Raw genomic sequence first — 17,389 nt, 5'->3', positions numbered from 1 at the left:
GGCTGGGCCCGTGAGCCATGGCCACTGAGCCTGTGCGTCCAGAGCCTGTGCTCTGCAACAGGAGAGGCCACGACAGTGAGAGGCCCACGTACCGCAAAAAAAAAAAAAAAAAAAAAATAGATGAACATTTGGCCACTCAAATGAAGCCTGTTTCTTGCTGGTTGAGTGGTGAAGAGAAATAAAAAAGCATCAGACTTGGAGCACAAATGAATATCCTAGATCCGTAACGGCAGAGTTGCCTGGCCTGCCAGGATCACCAAACTATCTCTTGACTTATTTGTGAGAGACAGAGAGAATAATATAGTTTTCTCCCAAGCTTCAGAAATCACACAATATCTTTGAATAGTCTCTGCAATTCATTCAATTATAGATATGTGCTATGTTTTAGCTGTCTTGGCTAACACTGGTGATCAGAAGGTTGACCTGGAGTACTTGTTAGAATTCAAGTTCCCAGATTCCTCTTCTAGAGTTTTGGATTCTTTAGGATAAAGAGAAGCCCAACTCTCTGCACTTTTAATAAACACCCAAGTAATGGATTATATGTTCACCTTTGAAACTATTTCTTTAATTACAGTTACCAGAAGTATTCATGTCTTTTAATCCACTAACCAACCAACCAAAGAAAGAGTATTTTAATAAAGATAATACTATTTAACATTTTATTGATTGAAATATTCATGATTACAAATTACATTAGATTTTGTATTACTGCACACACAATTAAGATGGGTTTTCAACTGTCACTGAATACAAAATAGAAATCTTTCATTGGCAGGTTCTTAGAGTTGGAAAAATTCTTCAACGATCTATATTTCATCTTTTGTAGTATTGAAGGCTTTGTCTGATCATCTAGGAATTTAAAGCCCTGATGGAGAAGACTAATTGTAGAATCCATTTCACAATAGAATTGCTATAAAAGCCATAGGAATGTGTGGCTGAGGCAGAGTCAGCAACAACCCCAATGACTAAAATCAAATTTTCCATTATCTTCCCTGTAAAGAAAGAAAAAGCAAAAAAGAAAAATTATGCTTAAAAAAGTATTTAAAATTGCCTGAGCACTGCACTAAGCGCTTCTCCATGAGGAGAATCTGAATATAAGAGTGCTAGGAGGGCTGTGCTCCCCTTCCTCAAACAGGTAGCTGGGCCCCTCCTTACCCCCCTACCCTACACAGGTCCTCCCAACCACCTGGGGCTACTTGGCTCTTCCTACATGCTTAGTCCTGACTCAGCCTTGGAACCCACTGAGGAGAGACCTCAGAGAGGAGGATTAGAGATTGTTTTCATGGTTCTCTAGAAGGAGAAGCCCATTTGGGGATTAAATGAGAGGAAACACCAGTGAGAGGAAATGAGGTGGGAAGTAGGAAGGCTGGCTGAACCTTGAGACTGGGAACTCCCTCGGGGGAATGAGGCAGCAAGGGAGGTTAGGTGGAAGTGTCCTAGCATGCCCTGCTCTCTAAGGAAAGTTTGGAGTCTTGTCAAGGAGATCAGGGGACAAAATGGACCACTGGAGGAGTTCCTTTCTAGCATAAATTGCCCATTGTGATGGATTTAAATTTCTGAAGTCAGTGGTTTTTCTTGCTCAGTTATGCTCTCTGTAGCTTGGAGCTACATCATAGAGGTTCTCATTCAGCCTCTGGAGTTAAGAATTACATTATATCGGTCAGCAGACTTCCATTAGTAAGTCACAGCAATTAAATCAAGTTAAAGTAATTGATTTATACAGTTGGGTAACATCCAACAGGGATGGATATACTCCGAGGTCAAATGAAAACTACTTTTAGGAATGAGACTTAAGGGAAAGGTACCAGTGTGTTTTTTTGGCTTTAACAGAGAAAGTACAGTTATTTTCCATCTATACTGTGACCTGGCTATCAGAAAAATGGAGGTTCCTATAATTTTGTGATTGTTTCTTCATTATTTTGGATGAGCCAATATTTAGTCTTGTGTTCTTACAGCTTTTCACTGCAGAAAACACATTTATTGGAGTACGTTCGGCCATTCGTTGCACAGATTGGGTCCATTTCTCTGGTGCAAAAATGTAACTGATCCACATACACGTTACATTCTGGCTGTTAAACAGACAACATAAAATTTTTCAGATAATAAACTTTTTGAATAAAATATTTTTTATTCCTAATACAAAATGGTATGCATCAAAATGGAATATATTCTATAGTCTATATTGAGGTTTAAAAATAGACATAAGTCATGCACAGAGACATAAAAATATATTGATATATTTTTGCAACCCCAATATTTTTTGTATTTTTAAAAAACATACAAATGGCTAAATGCATTTTAATAATTTAGCCACTCTGCCCCTACTTCACCTCATACATGGATCAGATTTTCACCATTATCTCATACCACAAAAAATTATAAAAGTGAATTTGTTATAATTCTTCTGTTTTCCTCAAGTTTCACTAATAGATAATCTGATAGTTTCAGATTATCACCGTATACGTATGTGTTCATATATATGTTTGTATATGTGTAGTTAACCATATACGTGTATATATATAATTTGTGTAGTGATGGCAGTGTTGGTAATTTACATAAATAAACAATAGTGTGTGTATCCTTACATGATCTGCTTTTTAGGCATCTTTAAAAATGTTTGTTTAGATGTTTAGAAATACAGTTGATTTTCTTCACCTCTATATAATATTCCAATCTGTGATTTTATGAAAATTATTTTATATTCCTGTAAGTGGAAAATTAGGTTTTTTTAAAAATAAATTTCTGTTTGAGTCCCTGCTTTCAATTTTATTTTATTTTTTTAAATTTTATTTATTTTTGGCTGCATTGGGTCTTCGTTGCTGTGTGCAGGCTTTCTCTAGCTGCAGCAAGCAGGGGCTACTCATTGCATTGGCTTCTCTTGTTGCGGTGCACAAGCTCTAGGTGCACAGGCTTCAGTAGTTGTGGCTCGTGGGCTCTAGAGCACAGGCTCAGTAGTTGTGGCACACCGGCTTAGCTGTTCCGTGGCACATGGGATCTTCCCGGACCAGGGCTTGAACCCGTGTTCCCTGCATTGACAGGTGGATTCTTAACCACTGCACCACCAGGGAAGCCCAAAATTAGTTGCTGTTGTTTTTTGCGGTACACGGGCCTCTCACTGTTGTGGCCTCTCCCGTTGCGGAGCACAGGCTCCGGACGCACAGGCTCAGTGGCCATGGCTCACGGGCCCAGCTGCTCCGTGGCATGTGAGATCTTCCCGGACCGGGGCACGAACCCATGTCCCCTGCATCAGCAGGTGGACTCTCAACCACTGTGCCACCAGGGAAGCCCCCTAGTTTTTTTTAATCCTCTTCTTTTTCTAGGGTGAACAATTCCACTTTAAACCGTTTTTTGATGCCTGTATATAACAAGGTTTATGCTCAATAATAAAACTGTGAATAATGGGATACTTTTACCTTGTCTGAAATGACGGATGGTTTTATATAGCTGGCAAGATTCTATTTCTTGAACTTAGTGTAAGAATGACACTTTATCTTACTTTTTGAAGGACTATTCTGTTATAGATATTTTTGATAAAATTTGCTGTTAAAACTTAAAATATAAAAAAAATTAAAAGTTTACCTTTTTCAATTCCCACATTAATCAGTATGAACTTACAGTTTCACGTGTCTCTCTTAAGGGTACAAAAGCAGTTTCTGCAACCATCACACAAAAGGTAAATTGAAAAGAAGAAGATGAACAGGGGAAAACAATGTCTCTGGTGGGAAGTACCCACATCTATGCAAATCACCTACTCAAACACAGCAAGTAATGAGGTGAGGCTTTTGTGGTAGTATCAAAATAATCATCTCACAAAATAACTTCAAATCTGGAAATAGAATTCTAAATTCATCTCACTCTGAAAAATAACTTTAAGTATGGCTTAATAATCACCAAACCCTGCTGTGGAGATACCACTTTTTTTCATTTTTATAAATAGAGACATCCTAGTCAGAGAAGACAATGCCTTGCTTAAGGCCACTTAATATGAAGAAGTTAATTACTACTTAGCATTCAACTCGAGTATCATGGATCTCTTTAATATCTCACAGCTACTTTACTCTGAAATTCATGGGCCATCTTGTGCTTTAAGAAAGATAAGTTTTCAGCAGAGGGATCAATTACTTCTCTCCTTACACAAAGCCTTGACTTCAGTGGACTCAGAGCTGGCAAACAACAAACAGGATTGTCAAGGATACCAGATCTAGAGGACTTTTTTACTGCCCACACTCTGCATTTAGCAACGATGAAATCTGACCTCCAAAAAGGGGGAAAAATCAGGTAAATATCTTTAATCATAAATAAACAAACAACTAAATTTTACTGCTCATTCTAACCCCCTCTGTCTCTACCTTTCTAAGGTGGGAAATGAGAAAAAGCAATCTACTGATGTAATTTTTAAATAGGTATTTGTAACATTTCATTTTGCCCGTTTAAGTATTACACACCCAACAGCAATCTCCTTCATTCCTAGATAATAGCAGTTGTTTCCTACATTTCCTAAAATATGTTAGTTGCTTCATCCAGGTCTGAAAATTTTACTCACCAAAATAAAGAGGAAATGCCAAGCCAATAATGATAATAACTCTGATCCATGATGAGAAGAGAGACATCTTATCAAGTCTGTAGAATAAATGCATAGGAATGCTTATAACACATGGCACAGGGACAAATTGCCCATTTCCAAATGAAAGTTTCTTACAGCTAAGGGAACTGCCCTTCTCTCCTAGGTTTGTAATCATGGTGGGAATCTTCCCCCCAACCCACAGGACACACATGTGAACAGAAGGCCTTGTAGAAGACTTGAGAGAAACACTAGGACAAGTTCTCTTTGCCCATTTAAGGAAGAGCGGTTTACTCTTCCAACCCTTGGCTCAGCCAAGGAGCCTGGCTGCATTTAAAGAAATATGCACTTTGGAATTTCAGTTTTTCCTCAGAAAACAGAAATAGTTATTTCAGGAAGGACTGACCTGCAGCAGTCCTCACAGCAATGTGACACACCAGGGCTACCTCCACAGCATCCCCACCTGACCTACCTGAAACAGAGAAGGCAGTGGAGAGTGAGGTCTGCAGCTCCAGGGACTGTGCCTATTTTGATTCCCTTTCCTTCTCAACCACTTCCCCCAGCTGAAGAGTCTCCTTTATTGGACTGTTGGTGACCAGCCTGGTGGCGTAAAACAGATGGCCCCCAGCAGATAAGACCCTGAGGTTTTCTGTGTTCTTCCTCACGAAGATCTCACACAGATCATCTCTCAGCAGGGGTTTGGGACAATTTTATCTGATGAACACATGTATGAGGAAGGGAGAAGGTGACAACAATTCTTTGAAACTCTAAGGTACAGAAGAGATGGGAAGCTTTCCGAGTTCCTGAGTTGAAAAGAAAGGATAATCAAAACAAGAAAGAAAAGAATGAGTTTTGGGAACTATAATTAGATACATACCTACACCCTTAGTATTTTGAAGGACAGTAGAAGTCCATTAGACTCAATGGGAGATTTGATTTTTATTAAACTTTTTATCTTGAGTTGAATGGAGATTCTCATCAAGCCGTAAGCACTAATGCGGAGAGTTCTTGTGTTCCTTTTAATCAATTTCCCCCACTGAGAACATCTTGTAAAATTATGGTACAAATTCACAACCAAGAATGTTCAAAACGACTGTCAGGGCAACCAGCTATGGAAACCTGAGGTAGAGGACAGAATGTGAATATTAAGAAGAGAAAGAAGGCTTGGGAATGAAACTGAGACCACAGGGGACAATGCCCTCAACTATATGATGAATAATTTGATCTTTACCTCAAAGTAAAGTGGGAAACTGTGCAGGGTTGGAAGTAGTAGGAAGGGGTATATAATATGAGCTATTTAATTAATCTGCTTCACAGTCTGACTCTGTGGGAAGAACTTTGGCAAATGAAAGTCCTGAGTTCAAATGCCATCTACCACTGAGTAACCTTGAGACAATATTCAGACTTTCTAATCCACTATTTCCTAATTTTAAATGTGGGAATAATTTCTGTCTCAATGATTTGCCATAAACATTAGGGATAAAATATTAAAACAGGATGCACTTAAAGTTGTGCTAGATTACATTTGTCACCCTAACCGAACCTTTTTTTTTTTTTCAGTGAAGAAAGCCAAGATTGAGAAAAGAACCTTTGAGTCTAGCACTGTTCCATGCCAATTTAATGGGAGGATACAAAATCTGGTAAGTGCTAAAATTTTTCCTTTATTATAGGAAGTTATTATCATGCTTTCGCTAGATTTTGAATTATTTACATAGATACCATCAGAGATGTCTGTGCAGATAATCCTTCTGGCACACAACCTTGGAGGGTAAAATTAAACTGAAGTTTAGAGTTGAAGTGATTGTACAGTCCTTGAATCCCACAACACTGGATTTTTTCTCTTATGTGCATTCATTAGCAGAGATTAAGAGCAGGAGACACTGCCTATGAGATACAACAGGCCATGAGGTTTCTAAATTAACCACGAAAGGGAATGTTAGATGTGTGGGTTATTTGATGCGTATTTTTTCTGAAAATGTTTAATGTGCATAAATACATTTATACTGTAAAGTTACAGATATTTAATATACAACTATACTAAAATCACATATAAATATATGCATATGTGTATATATGCAGATATATGCATGTGTATATATGTCTATATATGTATGTATATAATTCTATATATCTATATATTCACAAATATACTAACATTTACATGTAATAACACATATATATGTAATAACATTAACAATATAGACACACACACATATATATATATATATACACACACACAGAGCATATAGATATACATAGATATCTATATATGTAAGTTATCTAAGTGAGCCCTAAATGTTATCACAAGTATCCTCATAAAAGGGAGACTGAAGAAGATTTGATGCAGACACACAAAGAAGGCCAAATGAAGATGGAGTTAAGAGAGATCTGAAGATGCTGGCCCTAAAGATGACTGATGATAAATAGATAAAAATAGAGACAGAAGAATAAAATCAAGACATTTCTCTGTAACTTAGTTTTTCATTTAACAATCAATGGTATATCTTCATATAAGCATATACAAATACACAATTCCTTTTAAGTTATTCTTGCTACCAGTGTTGTAATGAACATGGTTGTGCAGGTCACTACATGCTCATTCAATTAGTTCTATATTTTTAGTAGTTGCATTTTTGAGTCACATAATATGTGCAGTTTAAATTTTAAAGATAAGACCAGTTTACTTCCTGAACGCCTTATATCATCTTACTATGAAAAAGACAGATTACAAGTATGGTTGGTTCTCTGTATCTCACCAAATGAGTGTCATCTGAAATATTCATGTTTTCACACTCACAGTTAAATATATACAAAAATATAAAATGTATATATTTGGATGATTTTGTTCAGTGACAAAATTTCTCCATCTGGGAATAAGCTGAAATTGTTTATTAAATAAGTTAATGAAGTCATAATTTCTATTTTTTTACTTTTAAGAATTTTCATCTACAAACATGGTTTAACTTCCAAATTATTTAAGTGCTGAATATGTGAAGAAAATATTCCTCTCTAATTAACACAATTCATAGTTATGTTCTGTAATGAGAAATTTGGAAATCTTTGGAGAAACTTCCTGTTATATATACATATACAAATGGAACAGCTTATTTGAAGTGGTGATGGGTGAACTTTGGCTACCCGGCCTCTTTTGTCTATTTAGAGTTAACTAGCTGGAGAACGCTGAACTACATGTCTATGTTTCCTCTCTAATATTCCAAAGTTTATGGTGCTTAGGAGATCCTGTTAGATGATCCCTGAGCACAAGATAATGCAGTCTGTTTTACACTGTCACAAGGTTCCCCTGCCCCAAATATATATTCCAGCTTTATTGAGTATGACATAACAGGCATACCTTGGAGATACGGAAGGGTTTGGTTCCAGACTGCTGAAACAAAGTGAATATTGCAATGAAATAAGTAACACAAATTTTTTCATTTCCCAATGCAAATAAAAATTATGTTTACACTATACATATGTAGCCTATTAAGTGTGCCATAGCACTGTGTCTTAGAAACAATGTGCATGCCTTAATTTAAAAATACTTTATTGCCAAAATATGCTAACCATTATCTGACAACACAGGGTTGCCACAAACCTTCAATTTTCAAAAAACACAGTATCTGAAAAGTACAATAAAGGAAAGCATGCCAAAAGACTAATGGACATAGATGAAACAGTCCCCAACAAAATATCAGCAAACCTAATTCAACAGTATGTTAAAAGGATCATACAACATGATCCAGTGAGATTCATCCCAGGGATACAAGGATGGTTCAATTTCCAGAAATCAAACAATATGATACACCACACTAACAAACTGAAGAATAAACATCATAATGATTATCTCAATAGATGCAGAAAAAGCTTTTGACAAAATTCAACATCCAATTGTGATAAAAAAGTGAGTATAGACAGAACACACCTCAACATAGTAAATGCTATCTATGACAAGCCCACAGCTAACATTATACTCAATGGTGAAAAGTCGAAAGCATTTCCTACAAGATCAGGAAAAAGACAAAGATGCCCACCCTTGCCACTTTTATTCAACATAGTATTGGAAGTCTAGCTGCAGCCATCAGAAAAGAAAAAGAAATAAAAGAAATCAAAATTGGAAAGGAAGAAGTAAAACTGTCACTGACTGTAGATGACATGATACTATACACAGAAAATCTTAAAGATGCCACCAAAAAAACTACTAAAGCTCAGCAATGAATTCAGCAAAGTTGGAAGATACAAAATTAATATACAGAAATCTATTGCATTTCTATATACTAACAATGAACTATTAGAAAAGAAAATTAAGAAATGAACACCATTAAGAAACTAAGAAAACAATTGCTTCAAAAAAATAAAATACCTAGGAATAAAAAGACCTGCACCCAGAAAATATAAGACACTGGATGAAAGAAGTTGACAATGACACAAACAGATGGAAAGATTTGCTGTGATGGAAAGATTTACCATGTTCATGGATTTGAAGAATTGACATTATTAAAATGATCATAGTACCCAAGACAATCTACAGATTCAGTGCCAAAACACCAAAGGCATTTTTCACAGAACTAGAACAAACGGTCCTAGAATTTGTATGGAAACACAAAAGACCCTGAATAGCCAAAACAATCTTGAGAAAGAAGAACAAAGCTGGAGGTATCACACGCCCTGATTTCAAACTATACTACAAAGCACCATGATCAAAACAGTATGGTACTGGCATGAAAACTGACACATAGATCAGTGGAGCAAAATGAGACCCCAAAAATGAACCCATACTTATATGGGCAATTTATCTACAACAAAGGAGGCAAGAATATACAATGCAGAAAAGACAGCCTCTTCCATAAATGATGTTAGGAAAATTGGACAACTACACACATAAGGATCAAACTGGACGCTTCTCTCACACCAGGCACAAAAATAAATTCAAAATGGATTAAAGATTTAAATGTTAAGACCTAAAACCATAAAACTTTTTGAAGAAAACATAAGCAGTACACTCTTTGACATAAGTCTTAGCAATTTTGTTTTTGGATATGTCTCCTCAGGCAAGGAAGACAAAAGCAAAAACACCCAAATGGGACTACATCAAACTAAAAAGCTTTTGGACAGTGAAGGAAACTATCAACAAATCTAAAAGGCTGCCTACTGAATGTGGGAAGATATGTGCAAACTTATTTCTCACAAGGGATTAATATCCAAAATATACAAAAAACTCATATAACTCAGTATGAGAAAAACAAACAACCCAATTAAAAATTGGGCAGAGGACCTGAATAGACACGTTTCCAAAGAAGACCTACAGATGGCCAACAGGCACATGAAAAGATGCTCAACATCACTAATCATCAGGGAAATGCAAATCAAAACCAAAATGATATATCACCTCATGTCTGTCAGAATGGCTACTATCAGAAAGACAACAAATAACAAATGTTGGCAAGGATGTGGACAAAGGGGGACCCTCATGCACTGTTGGTGAGAATGTAAATTGGTGACGTCTCAATGGAAAACAGTATGGAGATTCCTCAAAAATTAAAAAAAAGAACTACCATATGATCCAGCAATTCTACTCCTGGGTATTTATGCAAAAAAAAAAAAAGGAAAAAAAAAACACTAAGTTGAAAATATAGATTCACCCCTATATTCATTCCAACATTATTTACAGTAACCAACATACACAAGCAATTTAAGTGCCCAATCAATAGATGAATGTATAAAGAAGATGTGATAGTGATACACACACACACACACACACACACACACACACACACACACACCAGAGTATTATTTAGCTATAACAAAGAACAAAATCTTGCCATTTGCAGCAACATGGATGAACCTATAGGGTATTATGCTAATTGAAATAATTCAGACAGAAAAAGACAAATACTATATGATTTCACTTATACGTACAATCTAAAAAACAAAAACAAACACAACTAAACAGAAACAGAGTCACAGATACAGAGAACAAACCAGTAGTTGTCAGATGTCAGAGGGGAGGGGGTTGGGGGCTGAAGAGAAATAGGGGAGAGAGATTAAGAGGTACAAACTTTCAGTTACAAAATAAATCAATCACAGCTATGAAATGTACAGTGTGGGGAATCCAGTCAATAATTATGCAATATCTTTGTGTGGTGACAGAAGACAATTAGATTTATCATGGTGATCATTTTGAAATGTACAGAAATATAGAATCACTATGTGTGTACCAGGAACCAACACAGTGTTGTAGGTCAATTATACTTCAAAAACAAACTCATGGAAAAAGAGATCAGATTTGTGGTTACCAAAGATGGGGGGTGAGGAGAGATGGAATTGTATGAAAGTAGTTGAAAGGTAAAAACTTCCAGTTATAAGATAAATAAGTACTAGGCTTGCAATGAACAACATGTTAAATATAATTAACACTGCTGAGCATTATATATGAAAGTTAAAAGAGTAAATCCTAAGAGTTCTCATCACAAGAAAAAATTTTTTTCTATTTCTCTAATTTTGTATCTGTATGGGATGATGGATGTTCACTAAACTTACTATAACTATTTCATGATATATGTAAGTCAAATCATTATGCTGTAAATCTTAAACTTACACAGTGCTGTATGTCGATTATATCTCAATAAAACTGGAAGAGAAAAAAGAGGTATACAGTAACAATTGTTGGTGAGGATGTGGAGGAAACGGAATTCTCATACATTACTGGTGGGAATGGTTAAGAATATACAGCCACTTTGAAAAATACACTGATAGGTTCTGGAAGAGTGCAAGATAAACCTACCATACAAAGCATCCATTCTACTCTTGGGTGTTCAACCAAGAAAAAATGAAAAGAAAAAAAGACTTGTATAGTAATGTTCATAGCACCATTTTTCTTAATAATCAAAAAGTGGCAACAATTCCAGTGTTCATAACCTAGTGAAAAAGTAAAACAAAACATGGTATATCAATACAAAATGGAATACTACTGAACATTAAAAAGTAATGAACTACTGATGTATATGCTACAGTGTGAATGAACCACAAAAACCTGTAAAATGAAAGAAGCAGATATAAAAACAACATACTGTTTCATTGTCTTTACAGAAAATGTCTAGAAAAGGTAAAACAAGAGAATACAATGTAGATGAGTAGTTGCCTTGGGTTGGGGGTAGGAAGAGGGCATGACCTCCAAAGGATGAGAGGCAAATATTTGGGGGTGATGTAAACACTCTAAACTTTAATTGTGGTGATGGTTGCTTATCTCTCTCCCTCTCTCTCTCTCCCTCTATATATATATATTTCAATTATTACATCATGTCTAAAACTGATTAATTTTGGGTATGTAATTACAACAATAAACTGGTTTTTAAAAAGAATAAAATTTCAAGCTTTGTATTCAAACTCTCTTTACCAAAAGATCAGGTTTAAAATACTGTAAGATTTCCTGTGTCTCATTTTCATTATATGTAAAATAGAGAGCTGATGTCTACCTAATGTGATTCTTAGAAGAACTGAGTTAGGTAACATGTAGAAAACTGTTTCACAGAGCTTTTGAGGAGAACAGTCATGCAAAAACGAGGATTTCCATTCATTAGTGGATAATAACTTTAATCGATAACATTTAAATTCCTAGATGATAAGTAAAAGCAGAGCTGATCATTGTTATCTTATTTCTCGCATCTAAATAGGGCTTGACACATAGACCTTTATTTATGTGGAATTTAATAAAAAAGAATACATAAATGAATACACATGTTCACTGAAGAACTTTTTCACAAAGTCCTCTGCAAAGAAAAAGTGCTGCAATTGGCCGAAAGCATTTTTATAACGTTGCTCTACAAATTAACATTCTAATGGATACTTTCCTTAAGAGGGATATTTGAGATTTTAAATGATTTAATAGCTCCCACACTGATTACTCTTTAGATGTAAAAGTATCTATTGATAAGAACAGCATGCCTAGCATAGCATATGTCATAGATTCCCAGTTGTCATTCAACAGTCAACCTACATTTCTGCCACTACATTCAAGGTCTGAATGATCCTTTGGGCACACAACTAAAGCCTGCTTCTTGTGGCTGGAAAACTGAGACTAATGGAGAGACATCTGACTTGGCCCTAATAAAGCAAGTCCTAAGTCAATAAAGGCCGTGTTGCCTCTCATCCCAGGAGCACCCACTTACCTCTCAACTGACTTGTGATCAAGAATGAAAAACATATAAATTTTTCCCAAGCCTCATAAATCTTATATTATCTTTCTATACGTTCTGAAATTTATTCAATTATAGACATACCCGAGGTCTTAGAGTCAGTATTACCTAAGATTCATGATCATAATATTACCTGGGGTGCTTGTTAGATTTCAATTTCCCATAAACCTCTCCTAGAAGTTCTGAATCTTTAGAACAGACAGAATCCAGCGGCCATGGCTCATGGGCCCAGCCGCTCCACAGCATGTGGGATCCTCCCAGACCGGGGCACGAACCTGTGTCCCCTGCATCGGCAGGCAGACTCTCAACCACTGTGCCACCAGGGAAGCCCTGTACTTTTTATAAATACCCAAGTAATCTAATATTTGGTCATATTTGGAAAATATCTTTTTGGCTATAGGTATCAAAAATTGTTTATGTCTTAACCCATTACCCAACGAAATAAACAAGGGGCATGTTAAAAAAATATGTAACACCATTTAACATTTCATGGAGCAAAATATTTAGGGTTTTAAGTTGCATTAGGTTTTACATTATCAAACATATAACTAAGATACTAATTTTTCAAACTGTCATTGAAGAACTGAACATAGAGAGTAAAAATGCTGAAATGAAAGGATCTTAAAGTTAGAAAGAACTTGGAATATACTACATTCCACCTTGTATTCTACAGGGTTCACCTGGTCCTCTAAGAATGGAAGACCCTGACTCTGCAACTCTAATTGTCTGTAGAATCCACTGCAAAATGGGATCACAGTAGAAGTTGTAGGAATGTGTTGCTCCAGGAAAAAGTCAGCATTCACTATAATGAGCAACAGCAAATTTGCCACCACTTTTTCTGTAGAAAGAATCAGACAGAAAGTGAAAAAAAATTATTAAAAGAACACATAAAATTAAACACTGTGGCAGTACACAAAATGTTTCTAAATGAGGAGATCTGAACTATGGGACATTACAGAAAGGCTGTGCTCTACTTCCAGAAGGAGCTGGACCCTGCATGCTCCCCTGCCTTATACATGTCCTCTCCCTACTGTGGGGCTGTTTGATCCTTCCTACCTGCTCAGTCCTGACTCAGTCTTTGGACTAGACCTAAGAAAGGAAGGCATTAGGCATTGTGTTAATCCAGATTTTCCAAGAGGCAGAAACAATTTTGGGAGTAAGTGGGCAAAGATTTTATGAGGAACACATGTGTAACAAAATGGGGGAGTGCTGCAGAAAAGGCTGGCAAAGCTTTAGACCACAAACTCCTTCCGAGTGGAGGAGAGGGGGATGTGAGTTTGGGTGGAGGTGTCCTAGACTGCTCTGCACTCTCAGGAAGGTTTCAAAGGCCATGATGATTTCAGGAGACAAAGTTGACAATCACATGATTTCAGTGTGTAATCATGAGTCTGTTCTTTGCTCAATTATGCTCCCTGTGGCTGGAGGTCTGCAAGGCTGATTCTCATGACTTCACTGAGATCTTCTGTTGAGCATCAGAGCTTTGGAATAACATCATCTTGGCCACTAGTCAGCCATTAGTAGTTCATAATCAATTAAATTAAGCTAAGTTAACTAGTTCTTTCATTTGCAAAACATCCAGCATGGTTATAGTGATAGTTTAATACTACTTTCAGAAGTAAGAATTTTAAGACATGGTAGAAGTGTGTCTCCTTGGCTTTTAGAGAAATATTATAGTTATTTTCTGTGCATGTTGTGCCTACATTATCAGCAAATGAATTTTCTTATCATTTCATGATTTTTTATTACTTTGCAAGAGTAAATATTCACTATTGTGTTCTTACTTGAGTGTACCACAAAAAAAACCATTTATTGCAATAAGTGTGGCCATTGGTTGCAAAGACTGGATGATATTCTTTTGTGCATGTTTTCACACCACTGTATGGACCACATTCTACCTGTCAAATATAGAGAGATAATATACATTAGACAATGAATATTTGAATACAATCTTCTTAAATCTTAATATGAAATGCCATACATCCAGAAAAGGATAAATACAATATATGTCTAGGTTTAAAGAGAAAACTTTATGGAGTCACATCCAGTAATTAAGAAACTAATATCAGTATCTTTATAGAAATAGTGTATTAACAAAAAGGCCATGCAAGTGGCTGAGTGTATTTTTATACTGTAACCAATTTCCCACCCCCACCCATGACCTTCCCCTCCTAGGTGATATTTTTCTTATCACTCTCTCACTCACACAAACACACACACACACACACACAAGTAAGTCACCAAACTGAGTTTCTACCTCCCTCTAGAATTTCACTACATATCAATACATATATATTTTCACTATATTTATATATTTCATAGTTTTGGGTATCTTGGTAATTTTCACAAATAAATGATACAATATGTATTCTTATATGCCTTTCTTTTTATACTCCCTTATGACCTTTATTTATACTGATGTTCAGAGCTGTAATTTATTTTCACCCTTAAGTAATACTCCACTATTTGGCCATATAGAAATCATCACTGTCTATTCTCCTACACACTGGTAATTGGGATGGTGCTTTTTTCCCTTTCATTTTGTTAGGATGAATAATTCTACTCTAAACATACTTCTATAGCTCTCAGTTTTGTGTGGAGCAAGTAACTACCCATGATAGGAAATTTAAGGTAATAGGATAAATACGCTATCACCTTGTATAGACACTGCTAAATGGTTTTGTATTACTTGCTAGATTCTATTTCTTAACCTTGATGTAATAATAATACATACACACTTTTACTTTTTGAAGGAGTGTTTTTTACATTCTGTTTGATCAATTTTGCTGTGATTTTAAAAACTGAAAATGGTTAAAAATTTACATTTCAACTTCCAAATGAACCAGCAGTAACTTACCCAATGCTTGTAACTTGATGTTTTTGTAAGAGCAGTTTCTGCAACCACAGAACAGTTTAAAAAAATAAGAAGCCCACACACACATTGGCAGTAGAAATCTATGTAAGTGGTCAATTCAATGAACTACAACTAATGAGATAAGAATTTTGTAGTAGTAACAAAAACATAAATTCTCAAATATATACAAACCTTAGAAAAAAATAACCCCCCAATTATTCTAGCTTTGTGAAAAATGGTATTATGTATTATATTTTTTAGTAACTCCTAATACCCTGCTTGAAGATACCAATTTTTTAAAGCTCTGAAAAAGAGACATATCATTGTGATGAAGACAATGCCCTGGGTGAAGTCACTTAAATGTGAAGAAATTCTGCTCAATATCAGGGTATTATTCAATACCTATATAACAGCTCCTTTTTTCCCCCAAATTTTATGGGCCACCTTGAACTTTAAGGAAGATAACTGGTCAACAGAGGTATGAATGAGCTCTTTCTTAACACAATGCCTTAATTTCGGAGACTCAGAGCTGATAACTAAAACTTTAGATTTACAAGGAATACCAGATCTAGAAGAGCTCATTCTTTCCCCACATTTTGTAATTACAACCATAGAATCTGGGCCCCAAAAGGAAAAATAATTTAGTTAAACAAAGAGATAAGGTCTACTGCCCATTCTAATGCACCACTCTGTTTTAACTTCTCTAATATGGGAAATGAGAAGAAGCAATTCAATGATGAAACATTTAAAAGGAATTTATAGTAAACCCTGTGTCACTTTACCAATTTAAGAATTACGAATCAATGAAACTACCACTACATTCCTACGTTACAGCAAAATGCTTCCTGCATTTCTAGGATATATGAAGTGTTTTCCCCAAGACTGAAAAATTTACTCACCAGAATAAAGAGTAACGGCCAAGATGATGAAAATCACTTTGACCCATGATGAGGTGAGAGGCATTTTATCGAATCTGTCAGAGAAACTCCTCAGGATGTCTGAAACAATGGCACAGAGATACATGGCCCATTTCCAACAGACAGGTAAATGAAATCTAGACAAACTTAGAAAGTGTTTTACTTGTAGAGGAACTACTCCAACTCCCTAGATCCCAGGTTAAGGTGGACTGTCCCATCTGTTGCTCCCCCAACCCTACAATATCACGACATCAGAAGACTGCCCTAAAGTGTGAGAGAAAACCCATGAAAAGTGCTCTGTGAATAGGTGAGAAGAAGCTGATTATTCTCCCCAATCTTTGAGTCAACCCACAAGGAGCCTGGCTGCACTTCGAGCAAACATGCACATTTGAATCTCTGTGTGTTCTTCTGACAAATAGCAATAGGTATTTCTGGAATGATAAATCTGGAGCAATACAGCAGTGTTCCAGGGCTACTTCCCTAGGTTCTCCACTTGACCTGCCTGACGGAGAGATCAAGAGTGAAGCAACAGTGGCTATCTAATTCACCTTTCCTTCCTGACCATCCATCTCCACTCTTACTGACTTGTGAGTGAGGAGATTGGTGGGGTAATACAGAGCACTCAGGGCAGATAAGAGGCAGAGATATTCCGTGTCTCGCCTGGGGGGTATTCAGTAGGTCAGGAGTGATGCCTCACAGATATCTTGCAATACATGTTCCCTCAGCAGGGGGCTTGGGACAGTTTGATCTGATGAACCCAGAAGTATGAGGAGGAAAGAAGGAAATACCTGCAGTTATAGATTTTACAGTAAGAAGGTATGTGGGGAAAAAAGAAATGTGAAAACTTTCCAAGCATGTGAGTTGGAAA

The 17,389-nt window shown here is 36.2% G+C and overlaps 1 long non-coding RNA gene across 2 annotated transcripts in view; it reads right to left on the bottom strand.

Moving 5' to 3' along the window:
- Positions 1–645: 645 nt before the first annotated feature.
- LOC116751953 overlaps positions 646–17,389 on the bottom strand; it is an 86,830-nt gene continuing 70,086 nt past the window's right edge. Inside the window, exons 4-12 of one of the 2 annotated variants that reach the window (XR_004349373.1) lie at positions 16,504–16,602; positions 15,608–15,645; positions 14,535–14,648; positions 13,434–13,591; positions 11,343–11,476; positions 5,439–5,680; positions 4,968–5,033; positions 1,954–4,620; positions 646–992 (exon numbers count right to left, since the gene is read on the bottom strand). This is a non-coding gene — a long non-coding RNA (uncharacterized LOC116751953). Of the gene's footprint in view, positions 993–1,953; positions 4,621–4,967; positions 5,365–5,438; positions 5,681–11,342; positions 11,477–13,433; positions 13,592–14,534; positions 14,649–15,607; positions 15,646–16,503; positions 16,603–17,389 lie in introns of both variants that reach the window. The other variant, XR_004349374.1, reaches the window with a different exon arrangement.

Source organism: Phocoena sinus, chromosome 3, assembly GCF_008692025.1.
Source record: "Phocoena sinus isolate mPhoSin1 chromosome 3, mPhoSin1.pri, whole genome shotgun sequence".
Taxonomy (NCBI): domain Eukaryota; kingdom Metazoa; phylum Chordata; class Mammalia; order Artiodactyla; family Phocoenidae; genus Phocoena; species Phocoena sinus.
The sequence above is the reverse complement of the archived record's forward strand: the minus strand, read 5'-3'. Positions and strand labels throughout refer to the sequence as shown.